The sequence below is a fragment of the Pleurodeles waltl genome, chromosome 8 (genome assembly GCF_031143425.1).
Source record: "Pleurodeles waltl isolate 20211129_DDA chromosome 8, aPleWal1.hap1.20221129, whole genome shotgun sequence".
Lineage (NCBI taxonomy): Eukaryota > Metazoa > Chordata > Amphibia > Caudata > Salamandridae > Pleurodeles > Pleurodeles waltl.
In genome coordinates, this window is record NC_090447.1 from 1,095,408,516 (window position 1) to 1,095,422,670 (window position 14,155).

Consider the following 14,155-nt stretch of genomic DNA (forward strand, 5'->3'; position numbering starts at 1 on the left):
GGCAAAATAGTAAAATAGTAAAATGAAAAAAATGCTTTTTGCACAAAAAAAAAAAAACTTGAACTGTCAGTTAGAGTAGAATTGTAACTCAAAAAGGGAATTTTGAGTTGATTTACCTGCTCCTTTAGTTGAAAATCTACTTGAAAAGCAGTGAGCCAATCTCTCATCGTCACTAATGTCACAAAATAGTGCCGGAAGGCTCTATGGTGACCCAAATCCGCTGCAATCAGCAGGGAAAATCTTGTTCGCTCTTGCAAGCGCATGATAATGGAGCCTTACAAGCAATAATGGATTCTTGCGCATGCCAACAAATCCTGGTGAACCAACGGAAAAATTATTCCGCCACGAACTGGATGGTGAAATTACACAGGAACTCCATAGGGGGTTCCATGACACATAGGATAGTAAAGGTAGGACAATGACTTCCCTTTTTTGGAGATACTCACTTACCACTCATTCATCCTTAAGTGGACACCATCTTGGCTCGATCACTACACAGTTTATATTTTATTAATGGCTGTCTGAGTTCTTTGTTTGGGACTTTGGTAAATTCAGGTTTATTTGTCCGCTTGTTGCTATGGGAATGCTTGAACCAGATAGCTCAAATGCTATTATGATGATAGCTGCTTATTACATGTGTCTAGAAAAGAGTCTTTACTAATCGTATTTATACGTTCGCTACATTTATGTCTAAATATATTTTGACTTCTAGATTTTAAAATTTCTGCTGCACAGTTATGTCACAACTGTTGCGCCAAACGTTTGCATTTCAAGAATCAATTGACTTTTTTTTATTTTTTGCAAGGATCCATTTTTAATGCATTTTGTCAAATTAATTTGCTTTTGTATGGGCCTGGGAGGTATGAGATGTGTTTTCCGTTTCATTAAATACAAATCAGAATACGTATCCACTTTAATGGTTCTATAAAAGTTGCGGAACATTCCACTATATAGGGCCATATTTATACTCCGTTTGCGCCGAAATTGCGTCGTTTTTTTTGACGCAATTTCGACGCAAAACTAACGCCAACTAACGCCATATTTATACTATGGCGTTAGAGGCGAATAGCGCCAAAGTTCCCGGAATGTGCGTCATTTTTTAGCGTGAACCCCTTCCTTGCGTTAATGATATGCAAGGGAGGCGTTCCCGTCTAAAAAATGACTCCCAGGCCTTTACGTGGTATTTATACTCCCGGGCAAAAGAGACGCCCGGGAGTTGGCGTGGCTAAAAACGGCGCATTTGCGCCACTTTTTAACGCCTGCTCAGGGCAGGCGTTAAGGGGCCTGTGGGCTCAAAATGAGCCCACAGGTGCCCTCCCATGCCCCCAGGGACCCCCCCTGCCACCCTTGCCCACCCCAGGAGGACCCCCAAGGATGGAGGGACCCACCCCAGGGACATTCAGGTAAGTTCAGGTAAGTATAATTTTTTTTTTTTTATATATTTTTTGGGTGGCATAGGGGGGCCTGATTTGTGCCCCCCTACATGCCACTATGCCCAATGACCATGCCCAGGGGACAGAAGTCCCCTGGGCATGGCCATTGGGCAAGGGGGCATGACTCCTATCTTTACAATGATAGGAGTCATGTTGATGGGGGATGGGCGTCGAAAATAAATGGCGCAAGTCGGGTTAAGACGATTTTTTCGACGTAACCTGACTTGCCCCATTTTAAGACGCCCATGCGCCATTTTCCCCCTACGCCGGCGCTGTCTGGTCTACGTGGTTTTTTCCCACGCAAACCAGGCAGCGCCGGTCTGATTGCGCCGTCTAACGCCATTCCATAAATACGGCGCCCGCATGGCGCTTCAGAATGGCGTTAGACGGCGCAAAACTTTTTGACGCTAAACTGCGTTAGCGCAGTTTAGCGTCAAAAAGTATAAATATGGGCCATAATGTTCGTTGCTTTAAGTCTTTGATAAATTGCTGGCTAGATTTTAGACACCTCTAAACAAATTTCATAAAAGTTAACCATTGACAAATTCAAACATATTTGAAGCAAAACCTGTACACAATGCCAGCCCTTAAAATATTATTCAATTATTTATTTTGTGGTGTAACTGTTATAACTTTTCTGGTGTCCGTTGAAAGACCCCTGAAAGCATGCTCCAGAAAAGCCTTCATTTAAGAGATTGTTACTCAGTAAATGAAAACATGAAATCATACGATTAATATTGGTTAATGATACACTCTCTTCATTTTATTAATTATTGAGCTGGCACTTTGGTCTAAGAAGCGTGCAAAATTGCCTTTCAGGAGAGCTAACCTGTATGGCAAGAAAACTGATGAACGACGTTAGCACTGAGGAACTACGAGTATAAAAATAGACAGTAAATGAGGTATGTTTAAATTAAATTCATGGGGAAAGACACTTAAGTGAATTCTGATCTACGTAATGCCTGCGGGTAGTGAAGTGCAATTCTGAATCAAGAACCTAGAGGATTTCCCTTACACAGGATCACAGTTCAAAATCTGGAGAAAATAATGTCAACATTGCATTTCAATTTAAGGCGAGGTGCATGCGTGTAAGTATAAGATCTATGTAGCAGAAACCAAAACATAAAGCAGTGAAGTGTTGTTCAGAAAATGTGGGTAATATGCAGAGGTAGAGGCATATTAAAGGGAGGAAAATGGAGCATGGAGAAGAGAAGAGAGAGAGAGAGAGACTAGGGGCCATATGTACGAACACATTTTCCCATGAGGACAGAATGGGTAAAACCCTTTGCTACATCTGGCCCTAGGAGTGGAAAAGGGAAGCCCAGTAAGATACCAGCCTGAAATGTTGCTTGAGGAATGGGTCTTCTGTGATCCAGAGCTATTGTAAGATGACAAGCAATGCCTTAAAAACACGAGAAAATAAATTCAGCTTTTTTGCAAGTGGAGGAGAGAGCATACCTTTCAGATCTGGATGGAGTTGCTGATTTTCGGTGCTAGCAAGGAAACGCCTCTCGACCAATCTATTTCTTTTCTGCTTCTTTTATTGTCAAACCTAAAGACTATGCTGGGAATGTACAATCCAGGCGATATGGTGAGCTTCCTATCAAAGTAAGAGGTGCTATTTTAATTGTTCACTTTGTAAAAAGTGCAGCAACCCTTCGAGGTGCTGCTGGAGGACAGAGTGGCTAATGGAATGCTTTGATTTTAAATCTGTTGATGTTATAGCAGACCTTTAATCAGTCAGGACACCACATTGAGGGCACATTTTATGTGGTGTAGGTAAATTAGGTAAGAGTGAAGAAGGGCCAAGTTAACAGTCCTTTCATCGAGAAAAGACAATTACTTCCCAGTCACAAAGCAAGAAGAGGTGACACCAGAAAAGTCTTCTGTCCTTAGTGATGTGATTAGAAAAGCTGAGGTTGGTATCTATGGAAAAACTGACTTAAATGGTGATATAAAAGACCTTATACGTCAAAGTGTTGTGGTTTGTCTTTTATTTATTGAGTAGTCCACTCTGGTGATATCTAATCCATTTATAAGAGTTCCTATTTTGTTATGTCACCTCCAAGTACATTATAGGGAGTAATGGGCAAACTATAACTCAAGCGCCTCAGGATGGAGATTGTAGATATTGCAAAAAACTAGTAACATAACATGATTACTTTTAGGATACCCATATGTTTTCTGAGTACTTTTTGAACAATTATGGACAGGCCTTTCTTAATTCTATATAGCTTGCCTTGCATACTTGAGGAATCACCTGAGTCTATTAACCATAGACACAGTATTTGTTGTTCTATGTCGATAAATCAAAGTGGTCTCTCTTATTTGGGTAACCCCCAACAACAGCAATATTTCTAACAGTCAGCCGTGCCTAGCTCACTTTCTTGTTCAGCATTGATGCCTCTGGTAGCCTAGGCAATATTCGGATCATACTTGTTATGCTTCTTCACTTATAATTGAATTTTCTTGACCATCATATGAGGTAATGTATGGTGGTCGAAAGACTGTTATCATGCACTCAATCCACAAACAAAACATTACTCATTTCAGAGCTATAAAACATGACCCTCATGCTCCCCCACCACCCCTTACCCAATCACCTTCCACTTTCACCATATGCAAAAGAAAGCAACTCCACAGCACTCTTCATAATCTTGCATTCCTTTGCCGATCTAAAAAAACGAGCGTACCTTTCACAGACAGTTCCTTAGACCAAACGCTCAATTTTAAACAGAATCCTAAGAATGCCTTCTAAGCCTTTTGGCCGAAGATAATGATCAACAAAAACAACACTTTCTCTGTCCCCTAACAGTTAGCAATACCAAGAATAGCACACTACCCACAGCTTTAAAGGACAATACTCTCATGGATCACAAACGCACACCACCTCCAAAATAGATTCTTCAGGCTGAATCCTGATAAATGATCGCTCCATTAAAAAAAAACAGGCACCATATATTCGACCTATTGATATACACAGAAACTGTTAAATTTTCATAATTGAATCATGGGTGTGGGAAGATATGGGACCAAAAGTGCTTGAAAGTGTTCCAACAGGATATCAAACTGTGACACATAATTACATAGGCAACAGAGTAATTGGCTTAGCTATCACATTTAAATCACATTAAATCTCACCAACCTGAGGATGTTTCTTTACAAGATTGTCAGTCCCTCTTTGTCAGACATAATCCTACTCCAACCTTTTCTTGTTAATTTGTCCTTCTCTATAGGCCACCATCTAGCATTTCAAACTCATTCATCCTTGGTGACCTCAACATATGGGTTGACAAAGCTAATATGCCACACCACATCCACACTGGCTTATACACAAACAACCTACAACAGCTTGTCACTAATCTTACACACACATAACTGGATACACATTAGATAACAATATCTACATATGGATGTTCAAGCAAGCAGTATTTCCAGAAACAAGTAAACATGCTTATCTCCAGCACAGATCTTTTCACAATCAATTCTGTACAAACATTCCATGGATGGTTCCAGAAAATGTTTGAGCTCTTAATTCTTCTGAAAACACTGATGGATAACAAAACACACCTCTGAATGAAGGCAGAATTAAACAAAAGATCAAAAAAGCAAATGGGTAAGCTTCAACTCAATAGGCTCCAGAAAAAATGGACTGTCAAGGTGCCTAATTCTACAGAATGACAATGTGATCACCTCCTGACTGATGCACTCCTCTCCTACACATGTCTTATGACATGTTCCCCTACCCTAGGACTCTGTTTGGACAACCAATGAACTGGGATCTCTCATGGGGTCTATCTCCTGTGCAATGTTCAGACTCCACATATTATATTTGCACATGTAAATAACTTCACTCTACACCTAATATGTGTTGTTTCTGTGCCCAAGGCAGTAACTATTTGAACTGTATGCATTATGTGAAGCCAATACATTAAAGGGCCTATGTTCAAAGAAAAGGTGTTGCACAGTTCCACAAGCAATTTCTCTACACTCTGTTGTGTCATTCCAAAAATGCAGGTTAGGGATGGAAACGAGTACTGTCCAAGCATGTGTTTCAGTAGCGCTGGTAAATAATCTGCTGCCTTGTGCCAATGCAGGCACCCTAGCACCATGGTCCAAATGTGTGCTGGTGTTGCAGAGCATGGTTTTTGATCTGCAAGAAAGTGTCTCTTCCTGAATATGAACAGTCTGTAATGAATCTTTGCACTCTTTATGTGTGTGCAGAATGACGCACACATAGAAGCAAAAAAGAGGAGAAACAATGGTATTTTTCCAAGTTGTCCCCAGCAAACTTCACCCCTGGGCTGGTGTAGGTGTTCTTTCATTGCCTCAGGTTCACATGTCATTGTATATCTGATGCACTTTCAAAAGTAATGAACGTTGACTGTGTATGCCAACAGCAACACCCATTGCACAGCCCTCTGCCGCAGAAACCTGCTGCAGGGGAGCAAAATATCTAAAGTAGCTCTTAGGCACCCAAATTGGCACAATGTCAACTTGTACATATGTGAAAGAAAACATCACTAAAACGTTTCCATGGTGGTGCTAGGAGTTTGTAATAATGCCACTGATTATCTGCTGGAGGGACATGCGTTTTTGTGTCAGGCACAATGCCACACATACTGACTACAACATGATTAAGGTTACTGAGAACTATGTTGAGAAGCAAGTTTTTCCTGAGGCTGCCAAGCATGGCATGTGTTATGTAGCATGCAGGTATTGTGATACCTGATACCAATTACTAAACAACTGGCAGGGCCAAGTAAGGATGGTCGCAACAGTACTACATTGATGTTACAAAGAAATTATGCATGTGTAAGACTGTGAGAGATAGGCATGAGTAACTCAGTACCAAAATCAGGATTTAGAGGGAGAGCTTTGACAGAAACATACTTACAATGCATGTCACATAACATTATGACACAGAAGAATGCAGTATGTATACATGTGTCAGGATGTGCATCCATGCACAACCAGATTCCCATAGACCTTGCACAAAAATGTCTTGAGTCGCTGATCTAACACCAGTGCCAAGCTGACAGGAACTTCACCATAGAAGATACATATAATCACACATGTCACAAAGTACTGCTGTTCAAGCCACTGGAATGTTTTTACCATGACCTGTGCAGACATGCTATCACCTAGACAATAGTCATGATGAAGACTGAGCGGTATGGTTCAACAAGATTGATTTAACTATTAGCTTAACCCTAATGAACCTGTTCCTAAATAACCTAACTATACTAACCTATCCTACACTATCTTATCCTAACTTGTCACTACAACCAACTTAGCTTATCTTAACCTGTTCTATATATCAGATGCCACATTCTAAACATCTACCCCCCCACTCACCTTAAAATTCAACGGCAGGAAATAACAACAGTGAGTACAGTTAAACATTGACTAACTAATCATATAGGCTAACCAAATTTCTATTTTCTGGTATGTTTTGAAAAATCGTCATGTTATTATATTTTTATTTTTATTGAAACACAAAATTGACCCAAAATATCACCCCCACCCCTCCCAAACAGTAAACACAGTCATCACAAAACCCACTCCCCTGAAATACAACTACTAGGACCTAAAACTAACTACACTCTGCTAACTAATCTAACCTTACCAATCTAAAAACCCCACCTAAAGAAAAATGTATATACATTGGGAAGGGAAGCAATGTTCGGATCTGAAAATGCCCAGCTCAATGCCTGCTCAATTGGTGTTGGATCTCACATAGTACCCTTAGGATCTGTTCAGTCCAGTGCTCCACCCGAGCAATTTGGTACTTCTGGTCAACCACTGAACTCCTGAAAATATGGGGGCTCCACAAATTGCTGGACTGGCTGGGAAGTGCAAGGTGGAGTGTGTGTAGAAGGTGACATAGGTGCTGTAGAGGATGCTGCCCCTGAAAGTCCAGCCCTGTCCGATTTTCCAGAACGGACTGCTCACTGGGTGGTCGATGTATATTCTTTCCTTGGTGGTCCCCCGTGAGTGAAACCCCTCCAGGTCTCCGCAGCCTTTTTGCCTGTCATACAGGTACTTCATCCGCCTGTACCCCTACTGGACTAGTTTGATGTGCCAGTAGCATTCGTCATGCTGGGTGAACTCCCATTTCTCAGATGTGGTCATGTTGGCAGCAGCTGGAAAAATAGGACAGGTCAGCCAACTGTTTGTTAGTCAAAAGAGCAATAAGCATGCAATGAATACATCAACTGGAGTCCTTGGACATTGGACTTCACCAATCACAATGTCACCCTGATGGGCAAGGTGAATACACAGCTGCACACCTACAATCACCTCAAAAAATGCACATGTGCAAGATTTCATTGCTATCCACTGTAGCACACTGATTGCATGTACCAAACTCATATGAGCAAGGAGTGCTAGTGAAAGGTAGTCTCACAACAGTTTGTGCCTGATATGGCAAGGATAGTTTCTGAAAATATTGCTATATGGAAAATGGATGTGACAGGAATCAAATGTGTGAATGGTGGGTAGAGCAGTCACCCATGTCACACAGAGGAGGTTGACACAATTCTCATATCCACACAGCTCAGTACCATTTGAATTGTGCCATAACGTATGGCATAGCTTTTTTTATGTGTTGCACTATACTGGCCACATATCAAAGAAATATGCATTGCATGTTGCACTACAGCACTCAGCACTGCCATCACATATGTGGGTGCATGCATGTCATACCCTTATCTGCACAGGGATTTTGGAACAGCACTGGCTAATGCTGTGCATGGTATGAAGCTGTTTGCATCACAAAGTGGGCACTGTCAGGACCACCAGTATCTCAAAATGTTTTGAATGATGACATGTTGTATGACAATTTTGTAAGGAGGGATAAGGCACCCTGCTGGGGTGCTGCACAGCGGAAGAACTAGGAGTGGTATTCTTCCCCCAGGAGATCCATGACTTGCAAGTTGACCACATTCTCGACTTGTTCCCAAACCTGTTCAAAGGGCTGGAGTGCCATTGAGGTGCTTCAGTCAAACTCCACATTGATAAAATGGTGCAGGCCCCAGCTCTACGACAAAGACGAATTCCATTCCAAATCAGGGCCCGAGTTTTCAGCTTGACAAACTTTAAAGAGTGGAGGTCATTGAGAGAATAAATGCACCCACCCCGTTGGTGGCTTCCCTTGTAATGAAAGAGAAATCCAAAGAGTGAGGGGCCGTGCGGCTCTGTGCTGACATGAGGCTACCTAACCATGCCATCCGTCTAGAACGACACCCCATCTGATGGTGGATAACATCATTGTGGAAATCAATGGAGCTAGGTGGTCATCATATTTAGATTTAAATGCCAGATATCATCAGTTAGAATTCCATCCAGACAGCATTTATATCGCAATTTTCTCCAGACCCCTGGGTTTGCAATGGTATAAGAGACTCAGGCCTGATTGAGATGTTGGCAGTAACTGTCTGATTTTTGACTGAAAACCTGCCCACCGCTCTAACGCTCTACCATATTTAGATGTTGGTGGTCCCATTGCCAAAAGCCTGCCGTCTTCACCAAGAAACACCCCGTGCATCGATGGTGGGATAGGGAAAAGTGGATGTCGGCAGGACTCCAGCCACCCTTTGCGCCATGCAGATTTGGATGTGCCTTACTGCCAAGCAGAAAGTGGTGGTCTGACATTCACTTCTGAGTTGGCAGACTGGAAGGGGAGGAAGGGGTGAAAACTCACCTTTTTTTCCCTATTCCACCTCTCTTTTTAACTGAACATGACCTGTACGACTAGACAATACTTGCTGTCACTGCTGCCACCAACCCACAAAGAAAGCACAAGCTTCCCATCACCGGACTCAATGGTAGAGATGCCGCATTGCCAGGGTCTGTTGGGTGGGCACTGCATGGGACGTCACGACCACTCCAGGCATATACATGGCACAGTCAAATTTTTAAATTTGTGTCACACATGGCTGGAGACACACTGGCATAACATGCATATCACACACAAACACAACTGTCATTGTGATGTCATCCAATGCCAAATGAATGCTGGCACCACAATGACATTACATTCACACTTGTCTATGGTGTCCATATATGTTCATTGAGAGAGGACTGAATTGGTAGGTGTGTGCTATCTATTGTGCATGTGAGTCAGTATGTGTATGTGTTTGTTGATTGGCTGGTTGAGGCGGAAGGAGCTGCAATGGGTGGTGTGGTGTGGTGTGGTTGTGTCTGTATGTGTGTGTCACTTGCATGTGAGATTGATGTTGTTGTGTGTGTTGTGTTGCCATGTGACACATTCAGGTGTAGTTGTGCATGTGTGAGTTTGCATAGCTGAGTGTGTAGTTGTGTTGGTGTTGTGTCATGTGTGAGTGCAATATCAATGCTGTGTTTATGTTGTGTCACAGATGTATGGCAATGTGTGTTTTCAGTATGTACGGTTGTGTTGTGTTGTATTAGATGATCATGTGTATGTTGTGTGTTGTGTGGTGTGTAGTGCAGGGAACATATATGGCTAAGGGACAGTGAGTCTGTCTCACTTACTTCTATTCCGTAGTCATTGTCATGGTAAGAAGTCCATTGGGTCCCGCTGCTGTTTCCCACCGTCAGCAATCTGTCGCCAGTCGGCCGCTTGCAGACCTGTAGCATCTAAATATGGCAGGATTACCACTGTTGGTTTGATGGTCTTTCGGGTCTGCCACCAACGCGGCTTGGCAGTAACACTGTTAAGATCTAAATCAGTCCCTCAGTTGTGGGAAATCCACAGCTGATGAGGTACTTCAGAATACCATCAAAGAAACAATGTTGGGGATAGAAGTGGTCCTTCATATTAGCAATGACATTTTTATCTACTTGTCTACCCTGTCAGAACACCAAAAACACCTCAAACCCATGCTTCAGAGGCTCAGTAATACTGGACTAACCTTGCACAAGGACAAGTATTTTTTGAGCCACAAATGAAATTCTGTGGATTTGTCTTTTCTAAGGCTGGCCTGCAGGTGGATCCTAGGTAGTCAGCAGCCATAAGAATGGCCCCAGCACTGCAAAACACCACAGAGGTACAGAGCTTCCTGGGGTAGGTAACATATTGTGGAAGGTTGCTACCTTGCTTGGTGATGCTTTCAGATCCCCTCAGGGATTTCACATAAACAGGACCAAGTGGATGTGGGATACTGAGGAACAAAAGGCTTTTGATGACACCAAGGAGGCCCTCCTGGCTGATGCTACCATGGTGTACTTCAACCAAGACAAAGCCACAGAATTGGTGTCAGTGGGAGCCAATTAAGGCTAGTGATGGTCCGGCTCCAGGAACAGCAGCCTGGCATGTGGGCATCACTGGCATTTGCGACCAAAGCTCTAACGGCAACAGGAGCGTGGTACACACAAATTGAGATGATGCTCTGTCCATTAAGTGAGCATGCCACCATTTCCACATGTACGAGTATGGCAGGGAATTCTGAGTACTTAAGGGACGACAATCCTTTATTGGGCCTACTTGGAGGCAATGTACCCTACCCACACCTGAGGATCGAGTGTAGGGCAGTCAAACCTTTGTCATACCAATTTAGTCTAGTGTACAGACCATGATACGTCCTACTTTTTATTACATCACCCCTCAGAGAATATGGAAGGAGGGGTAGAGAACAGGCAAGGTGATTCAGAACTCATCTGCATGGTGGTGGCAATGTCTTTCCCAAAAGCACTAAGAATGAATGATATGAGGCTTGCTATCAAGAAGGATGAAGGTGTAATATGAGTGGCAGACCATCGCAAATGGGTAGAAACTGTTCCTCCAGAATACCAATCAGTGAGCCCCTAAAAAGGAGAACCATCTGTCACTAATACGGAAGGTGAGGGAAGAACTATGCTCGATGGAGGGAGGAATCATCATGATAGTACATTGAAATGTAATACGCAAGGCATTGGAAAATAGAGTGGTCAAGCTAGCCCATAAGGGACACCAAGGGGTAGAAAAGACCAAAGTCCGGATAAGAGAGAAAGTCTGGTTACCATGTATGGACACCCTAGTGGAGGAGACAGTAAAAAGACAGTGGAAAGCTATTTGACATGCCAGATCATGGAAAGCCTGGTGGCCCCGACTCCAGTGGACACGAAGACATGCTCAATTACTCCCTGGATGAAAATCAATTTAGGTTTAGGTTTAGCCAGTTCACACTAGTTATAGTGGAGGAACAATCAAAATACCCCATAGTGGCGCTAATTGCCACTCCACCATTCTCACTTGTGCAAACATTGCTGAAGAAGACGCTGGCAGCATATTGTCTGCCAGAAGTTATCAAAACAGACAATGGACCCCCATTCCAGAGAGCTTAGGTTCAGGAATATCTGGAAGGCGTAGAATTCAACACCAGAAGTCAATGGCCACAAGCCTACAGCACCATGGTGAGGTTCAAGAAAAACCTGAACAAAGCCCGCAGGATTGCTGAAGACCAACAGTAGGATCTGGAGTGGAGTCTCCATTGATGTTTGAGGATACATCGCAATACCCCCCAGCTCAACTTAGTGCACCCCCATGTATCTACTGTTTCAAAGACAAGTCAAGGGCAGTATCCTAGCCTGACCAGGGTGGACCTTAGCCTCTGTGGACATGGAAGGAATATTGGCCGTGCATCAGCAAAACAATGAAAGGGGCAGCTGGACATGAGGAGCTGTACCTCAACAACTGACGGAAGGTGACCTTGCACTGATAAAAGACTGCTAACGTGTCCCTCTATGATAAATTTCTACACATTGGGACTCGTTTTAGGCCAATGAATCTTGTGACCCTGTTGAGAGACACCTTAGGACGAGATAGCTAATCAACATGTCAATCAATACATCAATAATGTCATCAATATTTATCACAATAACGCATTTCACTTTAGTCAAAGTCATTAATCAAACTCAAGACACCACCATGACCTTGCAGTCATGAATAACCACACCAGTTTAGTATGAATTTTAGTGATATTTATTCCCTATTGGTTACAATACTACTAACTAATTTATTAGTCTCAAAACCATGAAACATTATAACATAGTCACAATATGGCAACTCTGATAACATTTCAACAAGGCAAGAATCACAAACATTAGAATATAGCACGGCATGAACATAAACTAACATTAGCAGAGTATATCAGCGCATTGTTCAACAAAGCATAGATTCAGTCATTTGTCCGTTTGCGCCAGTTTTAGTGAACCCCTTACCTAACTTCTAATTAGCATTGGCATGTTGGGCTTCATGCAAAACAATTTCGTAACACCACTTTGGAAAACATCTAACTATGGCTCCTGTCAAAAGAAAAGCAGTTGGTACCTAGAAAGGAAAAGCAAACAGACAATCACAATTTCATTGTCATATAGTTACCCTCCAAGTTTGGTCAGCTCTCAGGCTCTGTCTTCGTCTTCAGGACATCAGTCGAATCGCCATCAGTAATTCAGCTCTGGGTAAAGGGGTACTTCCCTCATAAGGAGGTAAAGTGTAAAGGGCAAATCTAAGGACAAGTATGGTTCTAAATAAGTTAGCCAGTCACTAATAAAAGTGACAAAGTTTCTGGATCATAAAATATAGCATCAGCATCTCTCCCTCTCCTAGTCTCCTATTTCCTAATTCTAATTCACTTCCTGGTGACAGGGGTTTTTATCCCCTTTTCGTTGAACATTCCCCTAAAATTTAGTTGGACAAAGGTTGCACCCCACTATCTTTAGCCAATCAAAAAAAACATTATGTCATTAAATTTTTTACCCCGCATTAGTTCTCAGGCAGTTTATTGGTCCATATGATTGACGTCTTCAGAGGTAGAATGTCTGGTATGATTTCATCCTTTTGTAATTCTTTGCACATGTTCGGTCAGTGGCTCCATTGTCTGTACCAGTTTGGTCGACCTTGTATTTAACATTAGTCTACACTGTTGCATTTAGCTAGTACATTTCTACAAGCAATTAAAGTTTCATGGGAACGGATCTACTATAGTTACATTCAGCTTCTAGCTTAAAAAAACAAGAGTTCATGTCCTTTAGCGAGTCAGCACACTGCACGTTAGGAAAAATACAGTTAATATGAGAGTCAGGCAGCTAGGCCTCGACTCATGCTAACTAAGGCCTACGAGATTTATTAGCAAAAACTTTAATAACATACTCATTAATAATTAGCATAAAACTATTCAAATGCAATATTTCATAAACATTAGTCATTTTCATTAGTCCTAGTATACATTGACGGCCATTCCCCGTGGTCACATTTCAAGGGCACGTTTTAGCAAAACATGAAAATACAGTTTCTATGCGGCATTATTATACATTAGTTCATAAACATTTCATGTTAATATAGATTATATAAGCTACGCTCTCTCAGTCCCTTCTCTAATGACCGTAGTCATCACACAAACCTTTCCCTTTTCAACCTTTTACTTTGCGCATAATGCGCATTTCAACATCTTGCCCCTTGTGCGAACTTTCCCAAATTTCATTAAACATTTTCTCCCTTTCATTTTCTTCATTTCTTTTGCTTTGTTTTGTCCAATTTCTTCTAATTCTTTCATTAATTTTGCATGCTCCCCATAAACCCAATAAACAAATCAGGACAATTAATAGACCTCCTAATAGTTTTGCAAGGACCCCATTCCAAATATTACTTTCTCCCAAACTCCAAGTTCCTTCAGCTCCTTCAAATCTGCACTATCTCTAGTTAGGTTAGTAAGCATACCTCTAATCTTTTTACTATTATCAGGAATAAATGAGCAACA